The following is a 17,989-nucleotide window of genomic DNA, read 5'->3' as shown; positions in this document are numbered from 1 at the left end:
AATAATTACGCACACCCCACTTTGCAGTTATTTATTTGTAAAAAATGTTTGGAATCATGTATGATTTTTGTTCCACTTCTCACGTGTACACCACTTTGTATTGGTCTTTCATGTGGAATTCCAATAAAATTGATTCATGTTTGTGGCAGTAATATGACAAAATGTGGAAAACTTCAAGGGGGCCGAATACTTTTGCAAACTGCTGTATATTATTCATGGTGCTCTTAACAGCTAAGCAGCAGGTTCGATGAATGACTTTGGCAATCGAGATTTAATATTAAGATAAGTCTATAGAATTCACATTTAGTTCTATCCCTTCCAGTTTTAAGAAACAGAACAATTAAGGCTTTTCTGATTGAATCAGGAAAGGAGCCACAATGGCATGCTCAAGACGTTTTCCTTGGAGCCCCTCTAGTCCTGGAGCTTGCTTCATTTGGAAGAGATTCTGTTGTCTTCTTAATCTCCCCAAGGGCAACGTGGGAGTCCAATCTGGAGATAGCCTAAGGATATTCAGGCCTCCTAAACAAATATCACCATTGCACTGGGTAAAGATATTATTTAATGCATACAGAGTCTGGTAGAATTGGCAGAAAGCTTGGCTAATCTCATCTGGGGTTTTTTTTTTTTTTTACAGAATGACCATTTGCATCAATTATTTGGGAGTACTACCCTTGGTCACAAATGTTAGATAAATAGGTCCCATTACCGTACTATCTCAGTGCTCAAACCGCTTTTGTTTGGTAGGAAAACAATTACTCTGAGATGTTTCATAATTGTGCTAATATTTCACAAGGGCTTGATCCCACTATTTATTATTATTTGTGGGAAAAGGGCTGTCTTGAAATGGGGGTGTGCACAATAGCAGGCCAAGCTGCAGTGGCCATACATTTATGTGTAGGGGTTTATTTCTGTGAAGACAAATGTTTATAAATCACTTCTACAGTATTTGTCATTTGTTTTTTGAATAATTTTTAAACAATTTCTTTTTAAATGTAAATATTGATAGTAAGCCCTCTATGTATGATTGTAAAACCCTGAGATTGTGGTACCTACCGATGTGGGGCTTCCACCTGAGCAATTCCAGCCGTAACGGTCCATAACATTGGAAGCAATCTGTAAAAGAAGGGCAGAAACCCCTTTGCAAAGTGCCCTCTTGTTCAATGTTTATACAATGCCTTATGTCCCTTAAGGTGCCTCTACACTCGATTTTTCCAGACACATTAGATCATTATGAACAAATCTACCGGAGATTAATTCTTGAGCATGGCTGCCCGATCATAATTTCAATTGATTTTCAGGCAAAATTGATCAAAACTATTGATTGATCTGGAAGGAAAGACCTCACTTGAAAGTAGACAATTAGGTGCACGGTGGTAGACAATCAACAGATCTCCCCCTACCCCATCTAATGTGTGCTCTCCTGGGGCCCATACAGAGTTTTGCGCTTCACTGCCAACGCCCGGGTGAGCACATTTTAGCTGGGGGGGGGGGGGGGGGGGGAGGGGGAGAGCTGGGGTCTGGTAAATGGCCCTGCACTGCAATGGTGGCTCCATAGAATTTGAATACATTTTTCGGCAGTAGGCTGTTGTGGGGTCAGTATCAAAAGTTTAATGTTTATAGACTAAACGCTGCCACTGCTTTGGGGTCCGGTAACACACATTAGTCATTTCTGAGATGTACCTGTTATTACATACAGTGTAGTGCATATTACTGCTATATTCCGAAGCATATCATTTTGTTGATCTGCTGCCACTAGCTTCTGAAGAAGTGAACTCTAATGAAACGTGTCGAGCTAAAAATGTATGCAGTTGTGGAAATCCTGAATGTTGATTGCATTGTACATTCAGGTGGCCCTCTGGGTTGCACAGTAGGGAGGTTCTTCCTACACTTCAAAACTTGAGTGCACGTCCCCTAATTTTTTATTGAAGTTTTTCATGCAAAATTTTGTCACAAGACATTATATACAGTATATACTGTAATTGTATACAAAGTATGTGGTGTGTTCAGCAAAGTACGGCAAAGGTTGTGCACAGCAATTTTACCAGTATTCCTGACAGTAAGATTGTTAAGGTTGTGCAATTAGCACGAGACCCGCATGACCTAGGTAACTTGTACAGTATGTCACCAGGCTACCTTACTGTCGAGAATACTGATAAAATTGCTGTGCACTCCCTGCACATGGCAATTGTACCACACTTTGCTGAATACACCCCTATGTACACATAGGCTTACTTGTTATTTTTATCCTATTATGTGGACTTCTGCTAAGTCCCCTCTTTAAATGAGTTTCATTAAGACATGCTAATAGTTTCCATCAACATTGTTAGAAGGGATACTGAGAGTTTAAATTTAGTTGACCCCTTTACTATTCATGATTCTTACAGTATGCAAAAACTAATGCCCAATTCGTTTTTTACATTAAAATTTTGCACGTCATGCCTTCTCTTATAATTCTACCTTTCTTACTCTCTTTTTATATGACTTGCAGATAAAATAGGTAGGGAACAGAGAGGGCATATTGCTTCTTGATTATGTTTGCTTAATGTATGTTTGTAGAAAGACAAAATGGGAAAATGAGAGCCCACTATAGTGTAGTATGTTAGGGTTATGTAAAGGGGTACTTTGTATAAATTAATACTCACACGCGAGGGTTACCACTAAGGCAAACACTGATTAGGGAGGTAGGGGGCTTAGGCATGACCCCACTCAGGTTAAGAAGTTGCTCTCTGTAGATCGGTAGAAATAGGAGAGACTACACCCCTCCACCAAGGGTGGACAACAACTTGCAGATACTAGTAGAATAGAAGTGCCAAAATAGAATAATATACACTAAAAACAGTTTAGAAAGGGAGGCAATGGTGGACTTACCTTCCCATAGCTGACTGGATTTTCTCAGATTCAAGTAAAAAGAACTTTATTAAATACTCCCTAGTGCTTATATATATATAGGTTTCTACTACAAGTTTAGCGCTGTTTAAATTGTGCGAGTGCTGAACTGGGCATACTTAGTGCTTTTTCTGGCTATTTACTAGCGAACCCAAACAATAGTCTTTAGAGACAGTTCAAAATTATCTCTCGTCTAGTGAAGAGCACTGAGTATTTGTAGCGGAACACTGCCAATCAAAATAACCCCGCTTTACTGGAAACACCAACGACAATAGGCACTCCAGAGTTTGCACTCAAATGAGTTACACCATATTTGCTCTGTCTGTCAGTTTTTGGTGTGTGAGCACATGTGACATGTGATTCACTTACCTTCCTTGCTATATTTTAGTATTGCCCATGTGAGGATTGAAAAGGATTGCCACCTCATAGGAAAAAATAATCCGTTCAGATTGTAGGATCATTATGTTCTCCATTGTTCTGCTTCCTCAGTAACTTGCTGAATACATGACTTGTCAATGAGCAGTGTCTCTCAGCTGCATATTTCAATTTTGAAAACTGGATATATTGTTGTTTCTGAATATTTTCCATTCTTCCACAGACTTGAACCTTTTCCACTGTGATGAAGTAACAACCAGACACACAAGTGAAACCCCTCAGCTGTGGTAAGTCATTTGAATAATAAAGGAACTTTCTTTGAGTAACCTATAGCTATGAACGTGTGTGTACATGTTCTATCCACTGATAATGTCAACATTGCTGAACTTGTCTGGCATTTACTATGTAATATTTTTAGTGGAGATTTAAAGGGAACCTTAAAGCATACCTGAGGCAGATGTTATATTACAAATGGACACAGAAGTATGTTCCTTGCTCAGTGACATGCCTCTGTGTCCTCTGTACACTGCTCTCTGTTACCCCTTCCTTCTGCTTTGCCCCCTTGCAATGGCCCACAAGCAGCTTGTCGGCATCCTACTAAGGGAAGAAGGGACATCTTTGCAGGAAAGACACTCCTGCAGAACGCCCACTCTGGTGTTAGGAACGCCCCTTCTCCACCGTTCTCCACCCCTTCCCCACATTTCTCTGTGCCTTTCCCACCTCTTTCCACCCTTCCCTGAGCCCTGCCCTGCCTCACTCCACTCTTCCCCCATCTCTGTGTGTCACAGCTCAGCTCTCTGTGAGTGCTGAGAGGCTGCAGCATCATGACGTCTGGGATGGCGGCCATTTTGAATAAAAAGAAAACTTCCCTGCGACCAAGCGGACAAACGGAGGGATGTCGAGGAGAAGACCTGGCTCAAGTGCGCTCGCGCATGCGCAATACGGAGTGGCCCGTCTTCCAAGGCCTCCTCGCAGCGGCTGAGAGCAGTCTCTGACCCATCGGTCAGAGCAGGGCCGGCGCTACCATAGAGGCAAAGGAGGCAGCTGCCCCAGGGCCCCAAAGATTGTAGGGGCCCCCAGTGGCTACAAGAGGAAAAAAAAAATTTCAAATCGACCTTATAGTTCCTGAGAAAATCGATTTTAACGTTTCAAAGGAAAAAAATACATGTTTAAAAACCAGCCGACTTTAATGGTTAATAGCAAATCCACCTTAAAGTCTAGAAACCCTAAATTTGCAGGATATGTTAAGGAGATCATTGGGAATAAGAGGAAAAAACTATTTTTCAAAAAGACCTTATAGTTTTTGAGAAAATCGATTTTAAAGCTTCGAAGGAAAAAAGTATACTTTTAAATGTGGTAAATGTCACTTTTAGTACCTAACGGTAGTGTAATTTTACATGTATCAAAAGAAAGAGCAATAAATTTCCTGACGGGGTTTCCAGGGGGTCCATACGCAGCCGCAGCGCTTTGGCCAGGGATCGCTATACATCCTCAATATGGCTGTATTAAGATCCCTGGAATTTTTTTCCTATTTTCCCAATTTTTTTTTTTTTTTTTAGAGTGTGGGAATTTTTTTTTTAATTATGTGGGGTCCTCCTTCCTGAAACGTTTTAACCCCTTGTCCCCCATGCAGGCTGGGGTAGCCAGAATGTGGAGCTCCGACCGATTGGGGCTTTAAACCCTGACTATACCAGCTGCAAAAAAGGTCCCTTAATGCCAATTTTTGCTCCGGAGTATCTGTTGGGGGCCCCCCAGGTTTAGTTTGCCCTGGGGCCCCATTGTTGCTTAAACTGGCCCTGGGTCAGAGACTGCTAACGGGGGAGCCAGCGCAGGAACAACGGGACCAAGAAAGGAACGGGAAAGCTTTATAGGACCCAGAGCCTTCCCTTTCCTTAGGTGAGTATGTTTTTTTTTTTTTTAATCTGGCTTCAGACTCCCTTTAAAGCAGGAATGAACAACTTGGAGAGCTAGGGGATTAGAAAAGAGGCAGAAGGCTCTCAGAAGCACAAGTAGTGAGGTGTGGTTTAGAGATTAGTGAAGAAAAGTGCTGTTTAGTTAAAGTACAACTGAAAAGATACCAGAGCCGAGCTTTAAAGGGTACCTGAGATGGTACACTAGCCTTTATTTATACTTAACTGGGGCTTCCTCCAGCCCCATGAGCACCGTGGCCCCTCTCGCTGTCCTCTACAGAACCTCCCTTCTGGCACTACGACTCCCGGTAATCCGGTCAGTCGCTGCCAGTCATGGGCTTATGCACATGTGTGGCTTGGCCACACACCCCCCCGCGCTGCCACCCCTGGGAACGTACTGCGCAGATGCAGAACGCTCCAGGCCACGGGACCGTGATGAGGGGTGCACGCATGGCCAAGTCACGCATGCGCAGAAGCCTGTGACTGCCAGGATTACCTGAAGTCATAGCGGCAGAAAGGAAGGGCGGAACAGGATGGCGAGGCAGGCCACGGTCCTCATGGGTTTGCAGGAAGCCCCAGGTAAGTATAAGTAGAAAGAACCATCTCAAGTTAACTTTAAATTAAAAACTGACGCTATATGTGTGGGGAGGTGTGCAGAATCTTACCGCACCTCTTGTGTTCCTGCATCCCACTTTGCGGGGTCAACGCCTTTTGACCCGGAAGTAGAACACTGCAAATGCGCAATATGTCAGGTCAGCTGCCTTGTGACCGCGCTCCCCGCTCGTTTCCTTCTCTGTACACGCACAGAGGAGACTGAAGGAGAGAGTGAAGCCTCATACACATGCTAGTCTTAACTCGGCAAAGGCGGGCTGATTGGGGCTGTTCCTGCTGAGGATCTAGCACAGCCTTTCTCAACCTTTTTACCCTGGAGGAACCCTGCAAACAACTTTTGGATCTCAAGGAACCCCTGCAAACATTTTTTTGATCTCGAGGAACCCCTGCATTTATTTTGCAGGAGGTATGGTCTTTGAAAGTATGTGTGGCTGTTTATTTCACTACCCCCCATTACACTGTCACTCATTCTATTGTCTCCTGAGCCCCCAATTTAGTGCTTCTTGTTACAGTTCCACCTATTATAGTGTTCTCTATCATACTTCCCCCACGGTGGGGGGAAATGCCAGGGAACCCCTGCAGAGTACTCATGGAACCCTGATTGAGAAAGCCTGATCTAGCATGTAGAACAGCCTGGGTGCATCAGAGTATCTGGGAAAAGACACTGTGGGTTTCAGATGAAAAGAACAGTCACATTATATATATGCTGTATGTATTGCTATATAAAACTAACTTTGACTTTAATGTCTGTGAGAGAGAAAAGGGTCATTTACATAGTAGTTTGCAACATTCTGTTTCCTTTTATGTGGTGTTATAAAAATTATCATTTTAAGAATTTTTTTTTCCTGGCTGTTCAATCTCCCAGTTGTAAGACTCAGAGGAGATGCTGTGAACAAAGCGATTATTTCACAATTGACCTAGAAAAGAAGAAATTAACTTTCCGTCAGGCATGTCTCTGGCTGTCATGTCAGTAGAATTCTCATAATCAGACTTATTTATTAATGTGTGCTAAACGAGAAGTAATTTTGTTGGCCTAAAGTAGGCAACCAGATTCAGAATTGCACTGGCAAAGATAGAGACGAGGCATTTAGACCTGATAGTTAATTCAAGATCATTTTTACTTATTACTCATTGATGAATGCAGTCACATATATGACTGAATATCTGATCCAGCTATTGTTGATGTGGTAGTTTTTGAACATAATTATGTCCATGTAGCCTTGTTCACATTATGGGCCTGATGCACAAAAGGCTGGTGAATTTGCCATGTGCAAGGAGCGCAGGGTAATTTTACAGGTAACATACATGTGTCAGGTAGGCAAAAGGTTTAGAGTGCTGACACTACAGTAACATTCTTAGTGAGGAGAGGGAGAGGGTGGCCTAGATGCAAACATCCGGTATAAGAACAACATCTAAGTGTGCTCTGGCAATGTATCAATCTGTGCAAGGAGAGATACATTGCGCCACACGTTATCTTGGCAACGTGCAAGTTAACCAAGTATCAAGCTATTACCTTTAAAATTAGTGCAAGGAGAGGAAAGGAAAGCACCGGCACTGCTGTCAGTTGTTTGATTCATATACAATCTTGAACATTGCTAAAAGTGCTGCTACAGGTGCAACAACCTCCGGTATGTGATATGTTTATGCCATTTTGTGTATGCACCTGTAGCAGCACTTTTATCAATGTTCAAGATTGTATATGAATAAAACAACTGACAGCAGTGCCGGATTTTTCCTTTCCTCTCCTTGCACTAATTTTAAAGGTAATAGCGCGATACTGGGTTAACTTGCACGTTGCCAAGGTAACGTGTGGCGCAATGTGCGTTACTGAGATAGTGTAACTGGAGGCACTGGCACTGTTACCTGTAAAACAGGCATGCACTGTTTGCGCATTGCAAATTTACTAGCCTTTCGTGCATCAAGCTATGTGTGTTGCGTTATGCGCTGAAATGTAACACATTTATAGATGTGAAAGAACCAGCCCCGTTTCTATGGGCGTGCGATGCGTGCAATCGCCTGGGGCGCTGGATTCTTGCTGCAGGAGAGGGCGCAGTGGCGGTGGGAGCGAGCATAATAGTAATAACTCACGTTCTTCCTTCAGCCGGATAGCCAATCTCACGCTGCTTCAATGTACTTCCTTTCTCGGCATCTGTCTCAGTAACTGCGCCCCCTGTAATGATGTACCGCATGCCAACACAGGGGGCGCTGTTACTGAGACAGATGCCGAGAAAGGAAGTACATTGAAGCAGCGTGAGATCAGCTATTCGGCTGAAAGAAGGTGATATTATGCCCGCTCCCACCGCCACTGCAGTCAATTACCTACCTAACCTATACAGCAGGCACCTACCTACCTAACCTATACAGCAGGCACCTACCTACCTAACCTATACAGCAGGCACCTACCTACCTACCTACCTAACCTATACAGCAGGCACCTACCTACCTTACCTATACAGCAGGCACCTACCTACCTAACCTATACAGCAGGCACCTACCTACCTAACCTATACAGCAGGCACCTACCTACCTAACCTATACTGCAGGCACCTACCTACCTACCTAACCTATACTGCAGGCACCTACCTACCTAACCTATACAGCAAGCACCTACCTAACCTATACAGCAGGCACCTACCTACCTTACCTATACAGCAGGCACCTACCTACCTAACCTATACAGCAGGCACCTACCTACCTAACCTATACTGCAGGCACCTACCTACCTGACCTATACAGCAGGCACCTACCTACCTAACCTATACAGCAGACACCTACCTACCTAACCTATACAGCAGGCACCTACCTACCTAACCTATACTGCAGACACCTACCTACCTACCTAACCTATACTGCAGGCACCTACCTACCTAACCTATACAGCAGGAACCTACCTACCTAACCTATACAGCAGGTACCTACCTACCTAACCTATACAGCAGGCACCTACCTACCTAACCTATACAGCAGGCACCTACCTACCTACCTAACCTATACTGCAGGCACCTACCTACCTAACCTATACAGCAGGCACCTACCTACCTAACCTATATTCCAGTCACTTACCTATCTAACCTATACAGCAGGCACCTACCTACCTACCCTATACTGCAGGCACCTACCTACCTACCTAACCTATACTGCAGGCACCTACCTACCTAACCTATACAACAGGCACCTACCTAACCTATACAGCAGGCACCTACCTACCTAACCTATACAGCAGGCACCTACCTACCTTACCTATACTGCAGGCACCTACCTACCTACCTACCTACCTAATCTATACTGCAGGCACCTACCTACCTAACCTATACAGCAGGCACCTACCTACCGAACCTATACTCCAGTCACTTACCTATCTAACCTATACTGCAGTCACCTACCTATCTAAGCTATAATGCAATCACTTACCTATCTAATCTATACTGCAGTCACCTACCTATCTAACCTATACTGCAATCACTTACCTACCTAACCTATATTGCAGTCACCTACCTATGTAACCTATATTGCAATCACTTACCTACCTAACCTATACTGCAATCACTTACCTATCTAACCTATACTGCAGTCACTTACCTATCTAAGCTATACTGCAATCACTTACCTACCTAACCTATACTGCAGTCACCTACCTATCTAACCTATACTGCGGGCACCTACCTATCTAACCTATACTGGGGACACGTACCTACCTAACCTATACTGTGGGCACCTATACCGGGCTCCACAGTGTGTGTGTGGGGGAGGCGATTTTTACACCCTCGCCCTGGGTGAAATTTAGCCTAGAAACTGCCCTGAAAAGAACTGTCATGTTATTCATTGGTCAGAATGAAAGAAATACAAAATAATATAAATAATAATAATAGGATAACACTCAGGAGAAGTTAATTGCATATGGCCCACTGTCTGTTGTACATTTCTAGGCACCAATTACATAAGTTGTTGTAATGCCTGCACATTATAATGGTATGCACTGGAACCTGCAAAGTGTGAACAAGGCCTAAAACTTGTTTGACTGAGTTGGCAGTTTGTATAGGTTGTTTATGCAAGACACTGTATCTTTGCCTTAAAGTGACACAGAGATGAATAAAACCCCTTTTTTTTACTTACCCGGGGCTTCCTCCAGCCCCGGAAGCATGGATGCGTCCCTCCTCGTCCTCACGTGTGCCTCCTGCAGTCCGCCCGGAATCCTTCGTGTAGCCGCAACGAAACCCCAGTAGACGGCTCAGTTGGGCTCAATCTGAGCGACGTCAGCCGGGGCCTTCTGCACTTGCACAGCATGCGTAGAAGACTCCCTGCTGACATCACACATCCTCTTACCGGAGCAGATTGCGGCCTAACAGAGGGCCGCAGGAGGACAGCGAGGGACGCATCCGCGCTTCTGTGGCTGGAGGAAGTCCCGGGTAAGTAAAAAAAAAAAAGGGACGATCTGCCACCAGCAGATCGACCTACATTTTTCATCCTGTCAAATAGATCAAATAGATTGAAACTTATCAAAATCGGCAGCAAATCGATTAATAGATTTGATAGAATCAATTTCAGATCGATCGATTCCATAGAGTCGATCAATTGATTGATGGCTGAAATCAACCAGTGTATGGGCCCCTTTAAACTGAGGCTCAAGTGAAAATAAGCAATTTACTGTAGCTGGAGCACAATGGTAAAGTACACAGTTATAATCAGTAGAACAATTTGCTAATTACTACAATTGCTAAGAGCAGTGGTCCTTAAACTAAGGCCCGCAGGCCGAATGCGGCCCCCTGAGGCTTTTTCACTGGCCCCCCACTCACAAAATGTATTACTTATAGATGCGGTCCACTGCATCTTTAAATATTGGTGTCTCGCATATAGAATAGCGGTGCTGGTACCATCAATGCACAGGGAAGCCAGCGAGCAGTCATTCGCTGGCTACTAATCCAATTCCGCATCAAGTGACACTGCTATCCAATTGGACGACAGGTTGCTCAGAGTATGCTTCACTGTCTGGTGAAAAGAGGTTTTTTACTATCTGCACATGCTGTATTTGGGGCATAATATCTGCTTTATTTAAATGGGAGCCAAAAGGGCTGCACATGTAAACAGGTAATAGTTTACACTACCTAGGTTCAATGCAATGTTTTCTACATCACATTATGTACACTCCGGCCCCCCATTAGTTTGAAGTATGTTGACCCAGCCCTTGATCGAAAAAGTTTGTGGACCCCTCGCTAAGAGTGTGTAGAAGCAATACTGCAGTGTGAACTTTTAAATAATTCTACTGGTCTTTTGTGATACATGATTCTCTGATCAGTGGGAAGATCACCTCACCTTACTCATACTTACTCCTTACTTATTTCAGATTGCCTTATTACATATTTGTAAGTTCTGAAACTTTAGCCATGCACTTTTCATCTTAGGTAGTCTCTGGCTTTTAAAAACTGTTGCGAGTTCTCTTGGATATCAGGTAGTCATTTAATTTTGTAGATGAGATGAAAAATAATCTCACAAATGACATTTGGAGAAAAGTTAATTGAATAAGGGTCATGGAGGCTAAAATAATTTATTTTCTTGTCAATGCTGCTAAGAGTCTTTTGGGTTCTCTTCTAGACTTCCATCTTGGTCCACCGATTCTTCTTGTTGCTAGAACTCTTTTTCTCCTCACCCTCCACCCAGACAACTAATAACACCCCCAGTGGGAAACTAATAACCCCCCACCTAACCTTAAACCCCCCGCCCCCCCGGCACAGAAATTGTCACCCACTATGCAAACTGCGGCTACTTATATTGGACGCTTTGCACCTGCTATTGGTGGCTGCCGTCCCATTTTTGTCATGCTTTTTAACTTCTTTGTGTCTGGGGTCTTGTTACGGTAGCTTATTTGCTGTCTTCTGTTTTGATTTTTAAGGATTCTAGCAACAGTGTATGTCCTCTTCAAGCTTTTGTGCCCAGCTGATGTAATCCTATCATCCCTGTCCATATGTATACACTTGGCGGGTGATGCAGCTGAGCTTTGTTAGTAGTGGCAAATTTAAATTAGGCCCAAATGCTGCAAGGTAATAATTCAGTTACTACTTCCGATTGATTTCCAGTAGGGAACATGTGTTCATTTATATGGGGCCCTGTGTCTGGAATTATTGAGAAATCCTGCTCCCCATGTCTATTGTGTGGCAATTGTTTTTCTCTAGATATTGCTATAGACAAGTTGACACAAAGCCTTGCTTGTTGAGCATACAGGCTGTCTTCCTATCATGTAGCTAAATATATCTACAATAATAACAATATGTAGATATTACAGTTCAGTGAAGGATGATGATTGTGGGGTACTGCTGGAAAGATTCTTCTCTGGGAGGATTAGTGGGGTGTTCAGATGATTCCTGCTGTGTTCAGCCAGCTTGATTTCTGCAGCTGTGACTCTTGTATCTCTTCTCTCTCTCGCCGCTATATGGCTGCCATGAGATCATGAAAATGCTGAAAATAAAAATGTGTTTGATATTCTCTGGGGGAGCAGAGTGTCCCCTGACCCTCAGAACTGCTCCTGGTGGTCACCATGGCAACACAGAAGAAAGTAAACTTTAATTGGAAGTTTCTGTACTGGGTCCTCATGTAGAGCATCATTTAATAAAATATTCATTATGTGCTGATGCAGTCTGATGTAAAGAAAGCTATCTGCAGTGCTACATATGGTCAGCGATCCAGAACATCGTACACATGGCAGCCTCGCTACAACATACCTTTCCTTTACAGCAAGCACTTCTGATTACTAATATAAGGGGACATGTGCATTAAAGGTGCTATAACCCATGACAAGCATACAGCAAAGGCCTGCACATTCTTATATAATTCACAACCCAGTCAGACCAAGACTTTATCACAGGCTGAACGATTCTTTGTGTCTCTATATTTTTCTCGGTTTGTCTGTTTTTTTCCCCACTGTTTCTCTTTGCAATCTTATTGCACAGCCCATGTTTTGAGGACCAGGTAGAACTCTAGGTATAGACATTATTTAACAGTTGCCTGAGTCCCCCCTGTTTTGCGGTCAGATCACACAACAGTCATGTCTGCTGGTCACTTTAGTCCTATGATACTGACCTTGTTCAGGAGATTAGTGATCTATCGGATTTACCCTGTGATTTTATCCCATCCTCTTTCTATATTTAAAGCTTTCTGTACAGCAGACTACTAGCCCCTAATCTGTAGTGCATATATTTGATTTTCCTCCTAAAACAAGATTTTCCAACCCACAAGCTAAAAGTCTGCATGCAACGTGCCGGAACTATAATCTGTCTGAAGTTGCTGTGGGCAGTCTCAGCTTCTCACCCTCATAATGGTTCTGCTTCTGCCTCATGTCTCTGCCCTCAGATTACCATATTTTTTGGACTATAAAACGCTCCTGACCATAAGACACATCTAGGTTTAGAGGACAAAAACCAGGGGAAAAAGATATATACTAAACCCAGTACATCCATGGTGAAGGGGCATCTTATGGATTATGCCCCCATGTACCTCTTGTGTCTCCCTGTGTTCTCCTCTGTCCCCCTTGTGTCCTCCTCTGTCCCCCTTGTGTCCTCCTCTATGCCCCTTTGTGTTCTTCTTGGTTTCTTCCTCTATGCCCCTTTGTGTCCTTCTTGTGTTTTCCTCTATGCCCCTTTGTGTCCTTCTTGTGTCCTCCTCTATGCCCCTTTGTGTCCCCCTTGTGTCCTCCTCTATGCCCCTTTGTGTCCCCCTTGTGTCACCTCTATGCCCCTTTGTGTCCCTCTGTGTCCTCCTCTGCATGGACACAGTACAGGGAGTCCCTGACATTGCGGCAGGGTTGGAGGTTCGTATTGGCAGGCGTTCACAAATTAGGAACTCCCTGCATTTGGACTATAAGACGCAGTGACTTTTCCCTCCCACTTTTGGAGGAGAAAAAGTGAGTCTTATAGTCCAAAAAATACAGTAGTTACCAAGGAGGTGCAAGAGCCACTTTGCAGAGTTCCTGTGGGAAGTGCAGAAGAACTAGGGGATCAGCTAAGCTCGGTAAGCTGTGAATAGTCTGACATCCAGTAAACCTGTAAGTTCAAAAAACAAAAAAGTTTCATACTTACCAAAGTGTAGGAAAGCCTCTGGATGGTCCAGAGGCTTCAAATGTTCTTCCTGACTCCGTGTTGGCCAGAACCCTCTCCTAGTTCGTTGGTGCACTCTCCTCCATTTACAAGCGGCTTTGGCCTGCTGTGCAGGTGCAGCCATACTTGTGCATGTACAGTAGGGCCACTCCTGTGCATTGAGGAGAGTGTGGCCATGTGAGCACACTGTATCCAACAAGCTCTTGCCAGATATATGCCAAGGGATTTTGCACAGGGATGGTGGGCTCCTTTAAAGTGAACCGAGCACCTTTTTAGCACTCAGGACATTTCTATAGCACATGAAAAATGCATGCCACAATCTGTTTCATTATTAAAATAAACTTTCATTTACCTTTGTATTTTACAATCAAAGTAGCAGTATTAGCCTGTTTCAGCAGACCTGACCGTCCGCAGAGCTCTCAGGACGCTAATTCTTTTATTGAGCTAATTACCCATAAGTAAACAATAGCTTTTCTCTCAACAAAGGGGGTGGGTAATTAGGACTGTTTGACACACACTAGGTCTTTGAAGAAACAGTCCTTCTGGATAATTAGCTCAATAAAAGAATTAGCGTCCTGAGAGCTCTGCGGACGGTCAGGTCTGCTGAAACAGGCTAAAAATACTACTTTGATTGTAAAATACAAAGGTAAATGAAAGTTTATTTTAATAATGAAACAGATTGTTGGCATGCATTTTTCATGTGCTATAGAAATGTCCTGAGTGCTAAAAAGGTTTTCGGTTCACTTTAAGTTACAGGTTTCTTTTAACTGGACACCCTTTTGTGTTAGAAGGCAGTTCATTGCTGATGCACGCAACACCTTTAGGTTAAATGATAAGAAGCGCAAATACCCAGACACAAACGTGTAGTTTTGATTATCCCTTACTTCTCTCATATAGAGGGCATGGGCCAGAGACAAACAAAACCAGCAGCAATATCCCTTAGGGCCTGAGCCCACTAATGCAGTTGTGTCCGCTTCTGTCTGTAATGGTGCTCATACATGGTACAAATAAAATGTATGATTTTCCTGTTTATTCAACCAAATCAATCAAATAGAGTGAAAATCGAAAATAATCATTTTTTCGATTGAGAAAAAACAAATGATTATTCAGTTTTGTGTTTTATTTTAATAAAAATCTGATCGGACATGTTAGAAAAATCTGGGTGATTATTTCTGAAATTGTATAGTGTATGATAGGTTGTATTTGGGCAGCACGGTAATGTAGTTCGGCAGCACGGTGGCGTAGTGGTTAGCGCTCTAGCCTTGCAGCGCTGGGTCCCCGGTTTGAATCCCAGCCAGGTCAACATCTGCAAGGAGTTTGTATGTTCTCCCCGTGTCTGTGTGGGTTTCTTCCGGGTACTCCGGTTTCCTCCCACATCCCAAAAAACATACAGATAAGTGAATTGGCTTCCCCCTAAAATTGGCCCTAGACTACAATACCTACACTACACGATACATACATAGATGTATGACTATGGTAGGGACTTGATTGGGCGCTCCTCTGAGGGACAGTTAGTGACAAGACTATATATACTCTGTACAGCTCTGCGGAAGATGTTGGCGCTATATAAATAATAATAATAATGAAATACTATTAGATAAACCACCCTTGTCTTCATACTCGTTTTTCTCAGGTTTTTGGAAAAATTGAATTGTCTGTGTATGGTACTTTGAAAATAATTGTAATATCTATTTCGACCAAATAAAATAATTGATCAAATTTCTCTGATTGAAAAAATAATAATAAAATAATTGTACCGTGTATGGGCACCATAACATTGATGTGTAACTGGAAAGCGAACACAATTGTGTTAGTAGGCTCAGGCCCTTAGGCTGGATCCACACTTGTTTTTCTGCAGGAGTTGTCTGACCGTGCTGCATTGCTGTCAATTGTTTTTCTGCATGTGAAAAATGCATTCAAATGTGAACTAGCCCATTGATTACGATTGGTTCTCAGTTTTCCTATGCAGAAAATGCTCAGAAAAACTAAATGTGATATAATTCTGCTGGTTCTATCCGTTGGACCATGCCCTGCATTATACAGTCTGAAAGAGGTGAATGTGTTATTCAGCTGCCTCTATCTGTTCCTATGCCATGCCCTGTGTGTGAAAACAGGAAGTGATATTTCTGTTCATGTATTTGTTCCTGACCTATGCCCTGTATGTACAAATAGAGGTGATATTGTTGCTGGATGTATCCATTCCTGGTCTGTTCCATTTATATAAGAGCAGGAGATATCGTTGCTATCTGTATCAGTTCCAGGCCCGTGCTCTCTATATATAGTACTGAAGAAGGAAAACCAGATGACTGCTGATCAGTGTGTCTGTTCCTGACCTCTGCCTTATACATATGAGATTATATTCTCTTATGCCCACCATTCACTTTTTGATCAGGTAAACACATGACATCTGATGTTGATTGTTTAGCCGAGTACAACCATCCACCATTTGTGCATTTTGTCAGATGTCAACAGATGTTTGATGGAATGTTAATCTTAACACTGCCACTGCTACCTTTCTGCTACTGCTCAGTGCAGTCCAAAGTGATAGGAAGTGTTTCACCACCCTGCTCATCACATGCGTCAGCTTATATCAGCCTTAAAAGGAGCAGCTTTTCCTTATCAATATACAAACAATAATCCTATATAATAAAACTCTTCTGTCCCTGCGTCATCCTCCTGTCCCTGTGTCCCGTGTTTTAGCTACTGCGCATGTGTAGCCGTAGACAGGAGGAGGACGGGGCCAGGGGGCGGGCGGCTCTTGGTGTGCGTGACAGTGGAGCATGGCCGAGTGCGTATGCAGCATGGAACGCAGCTGTGTGCCCTAGGGTCGTGTCACAGCCCTGGCTTATTTAACAGGCAGGCTAAATAGCTAGTACTATCATAATATTCAATGAATGTTCTTTAGGTTGCTGGGTTTTTATAAAATTTCTTGTTTTCATTGAATGTAATTATTAAAATCTAATGATTGCATATGGTAGCCTTTATTAGCGTCTCGTCCTGGCTTGTGTATCTGCATGGCTTTTGCAGACAGAGGATGTGTTGCTTGCCACCCTGCTATAGTGTGACCCAGACCCAGACCTAACTCTGCAGTCTGCAGCACAGACAGTCAATGGTGCAGGAAGGGTCCTTTACCAGGCATTTGACAAGTGATTTTATTTGGCCTCCATGTATTCAGGAGGACAGAGGTGCCTGGCTCTTCTACTGACCACATATGCTATTGCTCCGTTGTTATTGCCTGATGAGGCGGGATGAAACCTGCGAAAGGCGTTGCATATTTGGAGTTCATAAATAAAATATATTGACTGTCTTTACTACAGTTGTTGTGTGTCTACTTGGAGGAGGTAAGTCCGCCACTGCCTCCTCTATTTGTCAAGAATTTGGTTTTTAAGCTCATTTAGCTTCCTTTCATCCTTTTGGTGCCTCTGTTCTCCTGCATAATATTGAGTCCACCCTAGGTGGAGTGTTGAACCCCTTTTTTCTCATCTACAGAGAGTGACTTCTTATTCCTGAGTGGGGTCAGGAAAATCTCCCCACCTTCCTTTACAGTGGTTGCCTAATGGTAACCCTGGTTTGTGAGTATTAATATTTACTCTATTTAGTAACCATTTACCAGTACATATTACACTATTGTGGCTCTTGGTGTTCCTTGTTTCTATGTATTCAGGAGTGTATAGACAGATGAAAACAAACTCTGCAGCTGAGTGCTTACACAGATACAAGACAAATAACATTTATATTGCACTTTTCTACTGGCGCCAGAGCTGCAGCCACTAGGACGCCCTCTATAGGAAGTAGCAGTGTTAGGGAGTCTTGCCCAAGGGTTCCTACTGAATAGGTGCTGGCTTACTGAACAGGCAGAGCCGAGAATCTAATCCTGGTCTCCTGTGTAGGAGGCAGAGCCCTTAACCAGTACACTACCCAGCCACTATCCAGATCTACATTATCATTTGGGACTTTTAAGATATATAATTCCTTTCTCATGTTTCCATGCCCTGACTGTATGACCCACCCTTCAGTGTTCTACCATGGTAACACTATTCATAGCCCCCAAGATCATCTAAAATTAACTTCTTGGCTGAAGCAACAACATGGATTTTTTTCTTTTTTTGAATTGGAAGGATC

At 43.2% G+C, this 17,989-nt stretch overlaps 1 protein-coding gene across 4 annotated transcripts in view; it reads left to right on the top strand.

The window, feature by feature from the left end:
• The window catches only part of ARHGAP32 (Rho GTPase activating protein 32), a 562,915-nt gene that overhangs the window by 242,307 nt on the left and 302,619 nt on the right, over window positions 1-17,989 (top strand). For all 4 annotated transcript variants that reach the window (XM_068240358.1, XM_068240357.1, XM_068240361.1 and 1 more), the window contains exon 2: window positions 3,485-3,548. The gene's annotated coding sequence lies outside the window, so the exon portion shown is untranslated. The remainder of the gene's footprint in view (window positions 1-3,484; window positions 3,549-17,989) is intronic.

The sequence above is a fragment of the Hyperolius riggenbachi genome, chromosome 6 (genome assembly GCF_040937935.1).
Source record: "Hyperolius riggenbachi isolate aHypRig1 chromosome 6, aHypRig1.pri, whole genome shotgun sequence".
In the NCBI taxonomy this organism is placed as follows: domain Eukaryota; kingdom Metazoa; phylum Chordata; class Amphibia; order Anura; family Hyperoliidae; genus Hyperolius; species Hyperolius riggenbachi.
This window is presented reverse-complemented; position numbering and strand designations above follow the sequence as displayed.